This window comes from Rhamphochromis sp. 'chilingali', assembly GCF_963969265.1.
Source record: "Rhamphochromis sp. 'chilingali' genome assembly, chromosome: 16".
NCBI lineage: Eukaryota > Metazoa > Chordata > Actinopteri > Cichliformes > Cichlidae > Rhamphochromis > Rhamphochromis sp. 'chilingali'.
Window position 1 is genome coordinate 2,568,075 of NC_137943.1, and position 11,478 is coordinate 2,579,552.

The 11,478-nt window shown below is 42.7% G+C and overlaps 1 protein-coding gene across 1 annotated transcript in view; it reads right to left on the bottom strand.

Moving 5' to 3' along the window:
• fam110b (family with sequence similarity 110 member B) overlaps positions 1 to 10,773 on the bottom strand; it is a 57,116-nt gene extending 46,343 nt beyond the window's left edge. The window contains exon 1 of the mRNA XM_080861167.1: positions 10,668 to 10,773. The gene's annotated coding sequence lies outside the window, so the exon portion shown is untranslated. The remainder of the gene's footprint in view (positions 1 to 10,667) is intronic.
• Positions 10,774 to 11,478: the final 705 nt, after the last annotated feature.

Genomic DNA, 11,478 nt, shown 5'->3' on the forward strand with positions numbered 1-11,478 from the left:
GCTTGATGTCATCCATGTACAGGAGGTGTCTGACAACTGCTCCGTTCCGTAGTCGGTATCCGTAGCCAGTCTTGTCAATGATCTCACTGAGGGGGTTCAGGCCTATCCAGAACAGCAGTGGGGACAGAGCATCTCCTTGGTAGATCCTGCACGTGATAATGACTGGTGCTATGGGCTTGAAGTTGGCCTCTAGTGTTGTCCGCCACATCCCCATTAAGTTCCTGATGAAGGCTCTTAGGGTCCTGTTGATCTTATATAGTTCTAGGCATTCCAGGATCCAGGTGTGGGGCATTGAGTCATAGGCCTTCTTGCAATCAATCCAGGCAGTGCACAGGCTGGTCAGCCTAGTCTTGCAGTCTAGGCTGACTGCTTGGTCTATCAGTAGCTGGTGTTTTGCGCCTCTGGTATTCTTGCCCATCCCTTTCTGTGCCGTACTCATGTATTGACCCATGTGCCTGTTCATCTTAGCAGCTATGATGCCTGACAGGAGCTTCCACGTGGTGCTGAGGCAGGTTATTGGTCGGTAGTTGGAGGGGACCGGTCCCTTCTGGGGGGTCCTTGAGGATCAGGACCATCCGGCCTTTGGTTAGCCATTCTGGGTGTCTCTCGTCAACCAGCATGGTTACTGGACCCTGTTCAGGGAGGTTGCTGTGGTCTGCTCTTAGATCCACTAGCCACTGAGCATTGCCATTATGAGTTGCGTCCTTCTCCCATATGCTCTTCCAATATTGCGCCGTCTCCTGCCTTGGTGGTGCCGATTTCATATTGTTCCTCTGCCACTGAGAGTACACCTTGGCTGGTATACACACACACACACGCACATATATACATGTATATGTAGACCCAGTTTCGGTGTCTGGTTGCTGGGTTGGGGTTAACATTCATTCAGCTTTCACTTTGGGTTCTTGGGCGATATGTAAAAAGTTTCCAACTGACAGTCCAATAACCGATGATAGGCGATATATTCATGCAGACTTTTTGATGGGCAGAGCAATGTAATCATGTATGGACTGATTTGCGCGTTTCAAATTTGTACGTTTTGTTTGGAGGGAATATTTCACCTTCTTATCTTGCTTGTTTCAGTATTAACATAGATACTTTTTGGATTACTCATTTATTTATTTGAGATGCACCAACTCGCACAAAAGACTTAACTTTACGTCAGAGATTCTTTTTATGTTCGCTGGCAGAGACATTTTTAACTTACTTTGTGTTTAATTTTGTATTTGTTGTTTGGTCGAGTGTGTAAAACACATAAACACTGGAACGGCCTGTAAACACAGTTATAGTGGAAAAAAGAAGCCATTTCTTCTTTGTTTCCCTCCCCACCATTGTGTTTTGGGTTTTTTTGTAATAATATGTTTTCTGAACTCCTTTCTTTCTTTCTGTTATGAGTCTGAGTAAATGGTAAATGGCCTGTATTTGTATAGCGCTTTACTAGTCCCTAAGGACCCCAAAGCGCTTTACATATCCAGTCATCCACCCATTCACTCACACATTCACACACTGGTGATGGCAGCTACATTGTAGCCACAGCCACCAGTAGGCAACGGGTGAAGTGTCTTGCCCAAGGACACAACAACCGAAACTGTCAAAGCCGGGGCTCGAACCGGCAACCTTCCAATTACAATGCGACCTCCCAACTCTTGAGCCACGATCGCCCCACCCGAGTAAATGAATTGCTGCATTTGTTCGCAGCTGGAAGAGGATGCTGTTAAAACAGCGCTATTATTTTTACGGTTGACTGCTTCTCTTAGCTTCAACCAACATTTTTAGCAAACTTACTCATGGGCAAATAAATAAATCACTCTTGTAAAAACGATCAGCGGAAGGCTCAGCCTATCTTCAATATATTCGTCCAGTCGCCCAACCTTAAATTGAACTACTCGTTCTTGTAGAGAACCAGTTCTCGATTCCCATCCCTAGGAGTGGTACTTGTTGTTGCCCTGAACCAGGGAATACTTGCAGCATCCATTCATGAATTGCAGTCTGAACTGAAGCACAGACTGATGACAGTGCTTGCCATGTTTTCCAAGGATGGCAAAGCAGAAAGATTTAACATCTCTAATCTGATTGGAGTAGACATGTAAAAGCCCCTCCCCCACTTCATCTGCCTGATGCTCACACATCCCTGGATTCATTTTCACCCAGACGCCCTGATGTGACCCATCAGATTCTAATCTTAAATTACCTGAAAGAGTCCAGCAAGTACAAGAAGGAAGCTGAGTTAATGTATTCTTCAACTGCAAGTGTGTGTGTGAGACAAAGAGAGAGTGAGGCTGTGTGTGGATCCTACTTCCTAGGTAAAATCAGCTCACACATTTGACAGGTAGTGCGCCTCATGCACATACATAGTCTCTGCAACATGGAGAGCATGTGACAGATGGCTCATGGAGGATTTATTTCCATGGATACACACAAAAATAACTGCAAAGTAAAACGCTGTCTCTAATATTATTACACTGTGACTAAAGGACAAGGTGAAACCATTAAAATAAAGATATAAAAAAACATCATAAACAATAAAAGAAAATCATAAAAAGAAAGAAATGAAAGTCTACAATCGCTGTGTTTTTTTTGTTTGTTTTTTAAATTCTGTTATCCAAATCCCTTCAGAAAGTATTATTCCCAATCGTTGTTTTTTTGTTTTGTTTACACACTGAGGTGGACAACAGCACAACGACAACACCTTTACAACCAAATATGGGTGTAGGGCACAATCAGCCAAGGTTTCGGGTGAGCTCATTGTGAAACCTAGCCCCACCCCACCATGTGATTTTCTGAGGTCAGATGGCCCAGGATGTGAGTGGGCGTTAACCCATTGTGACGACCTACACCCATTTTCACACCTTGGCTCATGTGATTAGGTAGAGGATCATTAGGGGGTCCATTGTCCCTCTCAGTGGGTTGCTCCTACACGGCTTAAATCTGGGACTCTCCAACATGTGACCCTAGAACTGAAGAAGCTTCTCGGATGAGAGGTGAAACGTCTTCAAGCAACTCAAAGAAGTCCAGACGCTTTTCTTTCCAAGCTCCTTAGACTACAATGACCTGGATGACTGAGAACCTTCACAGACATACTTCATCTAAACCTGCAGCATGCATAAAGTCATTAATCAACCACTTTGCCAAGTTGACAGAGGCTGCAGATCAGATCAACAGTTAAGACTCCACATCGCGAATGGACAAGCAACTGATTATGTTACTTTGTCATTTGTTTGTCATAAAAAAGTAATAAAATAGTTACAGAGACTGGGTCCTGTGTGTGTGTGTGTGTGTGTGTGTGTGTGTGTGTGTGTGTGTGTGTGTGTGTACATATTTAGACATCTTTGTGAGGACAGAAAATTGACATGCTACTATACTTGTCGGGACTAACAGTCAGTAATGGGGACGAAATGCCGTCCCCACAAGTTTGAAGGCATGTTTGAGGCTCAAAATGTGGTTTGAGTGTCAGGATTACAGTTAGGTTATATATAAATGTCTCACTGTGACGCTAAATGCTAAGCCATCAGGTGTTTTAAAAATTAATCGGCTATGTACCACAGGCCTTCAAGCTGGCTGTAGTTAAACCTTTACTCAAAAAGCATCTCTAGACCCAGCAGTCTTAGCTAATTATAGGCCAATCTCCAACCTTCCTTTATATCAAACATCCTTGAAAGAGTAGTTGTCAAACAGCTAACAGATCATCTGCAGAGGAATGGTTTATTTGAAGAGTTTCAGTCAGGTTTCAGAGCTCAGCACAGCACAGAAACAGCTTTAGTGAAGGTTACAAATGATCTTCTTATGGCCTCTGACAGTGGACTCATCTCTGTGCTTGTCCTGCTAAAAAGCTGGTGGCCTAAAAACATGCAAAAAAGCCTTATTTTTCCTCTGTACAAATGCTGAATATAAACTTCAGTTTCATTGGATACTGCCTTTACACTGCTATGTTCGTCTTGCTTTCATTTCTAGAAAATAAACGTGCAGATGCTTAAATGTCTTCTTTATCTTATCCGGTCTGTAAGTCAGTGACGTCAGACTTACAGACGAGATTCTGGGTCCAAAGTCAAACGAACACTGTGGGTTTACTGAGAGTTAAAAACTGTCTAAATTCTTTCATCTTTAATAAAAGGATCAGTGTTGCTGCTTTACTATGGAACGCCAGGACTGCCATAATGAATTAATTAAATACACCATTAAATAATTAATTAAATGTGGCAATAATTAAATACAAATGGGAAATAATTAATTAAATAAATATTTTTGACACATTTAATTAATTATTGACACAAATGGCAACTGTTCAGAGACGTGGTTACAAAGAGGATTTCAAACTCCAGGCTGTCAGTCACACAGTAGAAGTTGGGAACAGAGCAGCTGTGAAATCTGTCTTTCATATTATGCTCAGCGTCTTTTAGTTTACATTTTGACTGCACAATTGTGAACTTTTTGTTATGCACAAAAACAACATTGTTTTATTTTAAAATTAAATATCGCGATAGAATATGGGTAAAACGCGCATGCGCAGTGCCTTTGTTTTCATACGCACATGGCGGAAAAGGCACGGCGGTGACGGAGAATGACAAGGGCGAAAGCGGATCGTTAAATGAAACGGATGAACCAGAACTGGTTTGTAAAAATGCTGCAACTTCAGTGGTGTGGAACTGGTTTGGCTTTCGTCCGTCAGATACACAACAAAACACTATTTTTGGTAGAGCATGCTAGCGGGCCGTCGTTATTACCGTGTTGTTTGATTTTAAGTGTGCCATATTTTCCAATCCTTTGATTTTTCTGAAAATCGGCAGTGCCCCTTATAATCCCGTGTGCCTTATATATTAATCCTGGTTTTGTTTACCGACCTCGAAACGATTTTATGTGGCGCTCGAAAATCTGTCAAATGTTTAGTACGACTTTGCTAAGCTACGAACCCGCACCACTTGATGGCTTGTCGGAGCATTACGGCTATCGTAGGCTTCAACATAATATTACCGTATTGCGTGTGTATAACCTCTTTTTCAGTTTTGAGGATATTATACATGGTTATGCTGAGGATATGTTGGCCAATTTCCACTGGAAATGCCTTTTGGTTAAACTGTCAGCAAAGAATTTACATTTGCATTGTTAAAGTTTATATAACTGTAATGCACATAAAAAAAACAGCTGCTTGTTTAAGAGAAAATACATTGATGGGTTTTTTTGCACTAATAAAGTTGAGGAGTTGTAAAGTATTTTTTCTAGTGTCAATTATATCGTCAGTTATATCGTTATCGCAAATTTTCAAATCTATATCGTGATAAATATTTTGGGTCATATCGCCCTGCTCTACTACTAACAACTGCGCTGCCAAAAATGTGTCAGTGCAAAGAAAAAGAAGAGACCATGATTAGCTCTTCATTCACTGTCAGACACCTTAATAATGTTCAGTTCAAACTGCAGAACACACACAATGCAGACAGACGCCGAGCTGTAACAGAGGAGAGGCTCAAAGTAGCACACTCTGCTTTTTATTGTTTAATCTGAGAGTCACTGGAAATGGTAAAAACTAGTCCCTAAGGACCCCAAAGCGCTTTACACAACCAGTCATCCACCCATTCACACACTGGTGATGGCAGCTACATTGTAGCCCCAGCCACCCTGGGGCGCACTGACAGAGGCGAGGCTGCCGGACACTGGCGCCACCGGGCCCTCTGACCACCACCAGTAGGCAACGGGTGAAGTCTCTCGCCCAAGGACACAACGACCGCCCCAAATGTAAAAATACTGGACACTGGTGATCATTTACATGGGTGAGTACAAATTCAGAGTCGGTGCTGTTTCACAGTTACTCTGCACAGCTCTCTGTATGTCACCACTGATAGCAGAGCTGGTTGTACAGTAAACTTTATTGGAAATGTCCCTTAGCACAGCAATGCACGCTCCAGTGTTGGGTAGTGTCACATCCTGAGTAAGCCCTGCCTTCACTGCGGTCGCTGCAGTTTGCTTCATTTACCTCCATCATTTGAATGTGCTCCTTCTAAAGGGGTCAAGTCATTGCTGCAGTAGGTTTAGCCTGATTGTCTGAACTGATTCTAAAGAAGAAGAAGCAGCAGCACTGTCTTTGGAAAAAAGAAAACACTTTTCAATAACTGCTAATACATGACGTCTGTAACTTCACAGATACCTGGGAACCCATCATCTCATGCATTTGATTAAATCCCTGTCAGCTGTTCCTGGTAACTGCAATCTAAAGCTCCAGCTAGAGCAGAGAAACAGCCTGACTAAATCATTCACAGCAGAATTCATAAAGGCTACAGACAGAAGCTGTGCACTATGAGCAAGGACACCTGTGGCTCTCAGGTAAAACTTCCTCAATCTACATCTCAGTCGAAGCTGGAAGCACTAAACTCTAGGCTTGTTTCTACAACAAAGCAAAGACTGTGCAACTGACTGCCCAGACAAATTTAAAAGGTTATTGCATCACTTAAGTGTGCACAGGATGAAGAGGGAGCGCAAGGTGAGAGCTCTGCAGTGTTACCAAAGCAAAGGTCAGGTTTTATAAAGGGCTCTTCCATCTTTCTTCTTGCTTCTTTGATGCTGGCTCAATGTAGCAGTGATCTGAATGAAGAGTGGAAGTTACACTACTTGTTAACTGCTGAGCACACAGTGAGAAAACTAACTTAATACTGGTGCAGGACTGTTAATGACAGCACTGTAAAAAACAGCTTCAGTCATGTTGATGTTGACTTTTAAAGCGGAAAAAGCATCGCCTTCACGCAAACACACTTCACACATGTTTTTGCTTTTTTAGGCAGACTTTAGCTCATTGAGAAGAAAAACTAGACTCTGTAAGAAAGCAAGAATTTGATTCAATAACCGCTGGTCAAATTCAACATTGTTCACTTCTGACTCAGACCTCCTGGTTGGGGATAAACAGAGGAGTTAGTGGCTTCCCTGTGGCCATGTTTTCTGCTGCTTGGCCTCCCTCAAGGTTTCCCGTTCACACGGAAGGGCAGAAGGTTTTCCTCGAATAGTTGTCCAGTGGTTTCACTGCTACCTTAAGCCTTCTGTGTATGAAGCTGCTTGTCTCTTATAGCTGTTTTAGGATAGTTGCTCTCCCTTTAACTGGTTTTCTATGTACATACACATGGAAAGTTGGGAAGGTGCAGATGGAAAACGTCTGCCTTTTCTATTGGTTATAGTGGTCCTGACTAAAATACCCAGCAACAGATGACATGAAGATGTACTTCAGCTGCACCACAGTGTTCACTCAAGCCTGATCAGAAATGGACTCAGTGGAAGTGTGGCTTCTTAAAGTGGACATGAAACACTAGATGTATAAAGGCCATTGCTGCTGCTGATTACTGCCACACCTGTTCTCGATCAAGAATAAGGTGATCCAAGAAAATTCAGGAACAAATGAGAAACAACCCTCAGGTCTGAGTCTGAAAAGGCTAAAGCTGTGTAACTTCAGCCAAACACAGTACGAGCCATTTATCCACAAATGGCGAAAACATGGAACTTATATTGTCTTTGTCTAACGTTTACATTTGCTTGATACTCTGAAACACTGAAGTGTGACAAACATACAAAAAACAGGAATTCAGGAAGCTTGCAAACACGTTTTCACACCACTGTAATTTCCTCTGGTGTTAATAACGTACACGACTGAAGAGCTGGCAGTCCTTACAGGAACAGCATCATTTACAAAGGTGAGACACGTGTCCTTCACATTCAGACATTTTGGAAGTAAAGTGTTTCACATTTCATGTAAAGATACTTTGAACCTTCAAAACACGAACAGTTCTGTGATGCGCACTCGTGCTGGTTATTGCTGACCCCTGCAGTTTTCACACTTTGGTTACTAAGAGCAGAAAAGTGCTGGAGACGAAAGAGCCTGGGATTTTCACAGATTAAACTTTGTCTAATCTGAATGACAAAAACTCAATCTTCAACATCCTGACCTGGAGTTAGCAGCAACTTTCTTTAGCCTCACTGAACTACAGCTTAGCAATGCATGAACCAGTCTCCCACCTGCAGCTTGTGGACAGTGACCTTCCAAGTACAAGCACTGACTACTGCTGCCAGAATCAGTCCATGGCAGCAGAGTCCATCTGACTATAAGATGAGAGCCTGTCCAGCAGTGACGGGGCTTAAAAATTTGGCCTATAAGGAAACTGATGGTGCTGTTTTCTCAGAAGGATGAAAAAATGAAATCATAAAGCATACCTGGGGTTCCTGCCCAGTAATGTCTGTGTGGGAAACACTGCACTATGAACTGTACTATTCAGTCTGAAAATACAGAGACATTGTTTTTGGTCTGTATCTTATATACTAAACTGTATTCTGTGTACAGTTTCACACAAAACTCTATGTGATCAAGACTTATTTGCTGCCCTAAATGACTATAAGATGCAGGAATGATGCCCAGAGAGCAGACGGTGAGCTGCTGCTCTGTGACAAGCTTAATGAATGTAAACTTACCCATAATGTAAAAAGCACTGTTGTACTGTTGGCTGTGATTTTTAAGCTGAGCACATGTACTAGACCAGCGGTCTCCAACCTTTTTTGCGCTACGGACCGACTTTTTTTTCATGGACCGGCCTTTAATGTGTCACGGATAAATACAAAAAAATAAAACTAGTACCGGTACCAAAAAACAGAAAATTTATTCATAACACAGTGAAAAGACCCAGGAAAACCGAGTTAACGATAAAAACAATAACAAAATAACGCTGGAAACCGATAAAAACCCTGAAAACCAGACATTTCACACCTGAGCCTCAACTCTCGCGGCCCGGTACCAAACGACTCACGGACCGGTACCGGTCCGAGGCCCGGGGGTTGGGGACCGCTGTTCTAGAGTATATATTGTAACAGTAGTGATTTCATTTCTGTTCAAACCTCTTCAGCCCTTCCTCATTTCTTTATATTTCACTAGGTAAATGTGTAACAGTGATTTACTGAATCGATTCCATGATGTAAATATTTGTTCTGTAAAAATTGTGTGTTTCTGTTTGTATAAGTGCTTTTCTTCTGTTGCTGTTACAACCAAATTTCCCCTTGTGGGACAATTAAAGGATTATTCTGTTCTATATACGCTGCATAACAGAGTTTGTACAATGTTAACAAGCTTGAAAGCTAACACTTGGTATTACTACTAATAACACCATGACTGATGTTCCACTGAGTTTCTTGTGTTTGATTTTGTTTTTAAATCCATGAATGCTTTTACCGCAGTGGCAGCGTGTTTGGGATCATTGGGGTCACAGGCTGAAAAATGAAGCTGTAACAAATCAGTTTTCAGACGGTAGCTAAAATCTGATGGTACTTTGCAGTTTTCGTAATTCCATGAATTTTAACACTACTGGGTTAAATACAACCCTAAACCATGGCAGAACCTCCAACGTGTTTGCCACTCACTTTCCTGACCTCCTCCATACTTACTGATGATGAAGCACACATTGTAAATTTGGATTCAACACTAAAACTGGTCAATGGACTGGTTCTTATATAGCACTTTTCTACCCCGTTGAACTGGACTGATACTGACAGCGACTTGTTGCCACAGCAGCCTTTTCTCCCCGTTTCCTTTCAGTAAAGTGGACACGAAGCACTAAATGTATAAAGGCTCATTTACACCATGCTCCCAAACGCTGACATAGATGTAACACTGGCTGTTTGGCTGAATTTAAGAACAAGTGCTTAAAGTTTAGGGCCATCTACTGTCAGTATGATCCCTGGGTTACATTGATTACACTGGTCCGGCTTTTTGGTCTGGTGATTCAAACGGACTCTGCTCCACACAGTTGTCATTTAGAGAGTCCTTCACGACATTACAGCTAACAGGTGGAATTTCCCGTGTAACTGCAGCTAGCCAAAGAACCACCTACTGCTAAAGACAGCGTGAAAGTGGACAGTGTTTCTTATGGTTAAAGGGTGGAACAAGCACAAAATGGTCAGGCATAATCAACAGCCTACAAGTAAGTGAAAAGGTGTGTGTGTGTGTGTGTGTGTGTGTGTGTGTGTGTGTGTGTGTGTGTGAGTGTGAGAGAGAGAGAGAGAGAGGGGGGGGGGGGCGGGAGAGAGAGAGAGAGAGAAGTGAGTGTGCGCACACCAAAAGACAATATTTTCCTCCCTCAAAGCTAGCATGAGCATCATATACTGCAGATATATCTACAGCCACTGTGACATGGAGGAGGAAGACAAACGTCCCCAAAGCATTCAGAGGTGTCCCTATCTGTGATACCATGTGTCACCAGCTGTTTACAACACCAACTACACCTGCATGCGCGCGCGTCCCCGCGTTGCTACTGCTGCTGCTGGTGGTGGGGGTGGTGCAGTGCAATGCAATGCAATGCGACCCCCCCGTCACAGCAGCACAGCCATGGATGTTACACCTCGGAATGCCTGTGTGCTCCTGCGCTGGAAGCTAGCTCTGCACCACCACCCCTAACCTCACACGAAATCACATCAGCACCTCTCATAGGGCTTCGTCAGAACAACGGATAAGTGCTACGTTATATGATTTGTCCTCAGCGCCTGACTGGATCGCATTATCCCGAACAATAGCCTTAGTTACGACAAGACTGCTAATGAAGAAAAAAAGACAGGTCCTGCGTTTCATCAGAAGTGTCAGTGCCGTTTCAGCCATTGCAGCTATGAAATGCAGACAGGTTAACATCACAACTAAGCTAGTTAGTTGTCCTTACCTGGATATCCAGCTCCAGAAAACAAAGGATGATGCTGCGGTTTCTCTCCGTTAGGTCAGAGCGTCTCTTCGGCCTGACAGCATCCTGTTTCCAGTCAGCAGCACCGCTGTGAGGCTGCGCGGCAGCACGAAGGCCGCTTCCGGTCACAACTTCAAGCATTATGGTCGACTTTGACCCTCGTTAACGTTTATATAGTTGTCTATTTATAAAGGACAAAGAAGATATTCATTATACCCTAACAGATTTTAGTGAACCTCTGATAACTTGTTTATGTTGGCGTACTGGCATTTTATAAAGTCCAATCATAAGATGCATCATAAGATGCATCCAATCGTAAAAACAACAGTTAAAATGAACTACAATGAATGTAAAAGCATAAAAAAATCAAAAAGACTAGTCGTAATAAATATTGTAGCATAATATAATTGAGTGATGAGTGAATGAATTAATATACAGATACCTTTGATGTACTGTAGCTGGGCCTACTTTTACTTTTATTTTGAAAGGAAAAACCCTTGTTTTCCGCTTAGTGATCCACTACTGCGGCTACCTTGACGGGGGCTCAGCCCCTGCAATAAAGTAGATAGATGCGGCTGAACGGGAAAGCAGCCTTGGACTGTCTGCTTCTTTACTTAATTTTAAATCCACTCTTAGCATAGACAGTCTTTTATCTCGATTTTCTACGTGGTGTCCTTCACTTTCCCCCCGTGACTCTTTGTATTTATGTTAGACGTTGGCATATCTAGTTCTTTGTTGGTGAGTTCTCCCCTGTGGAATGAATGGAGCGGTCCAGTCATTAAAGGGCCAGTGC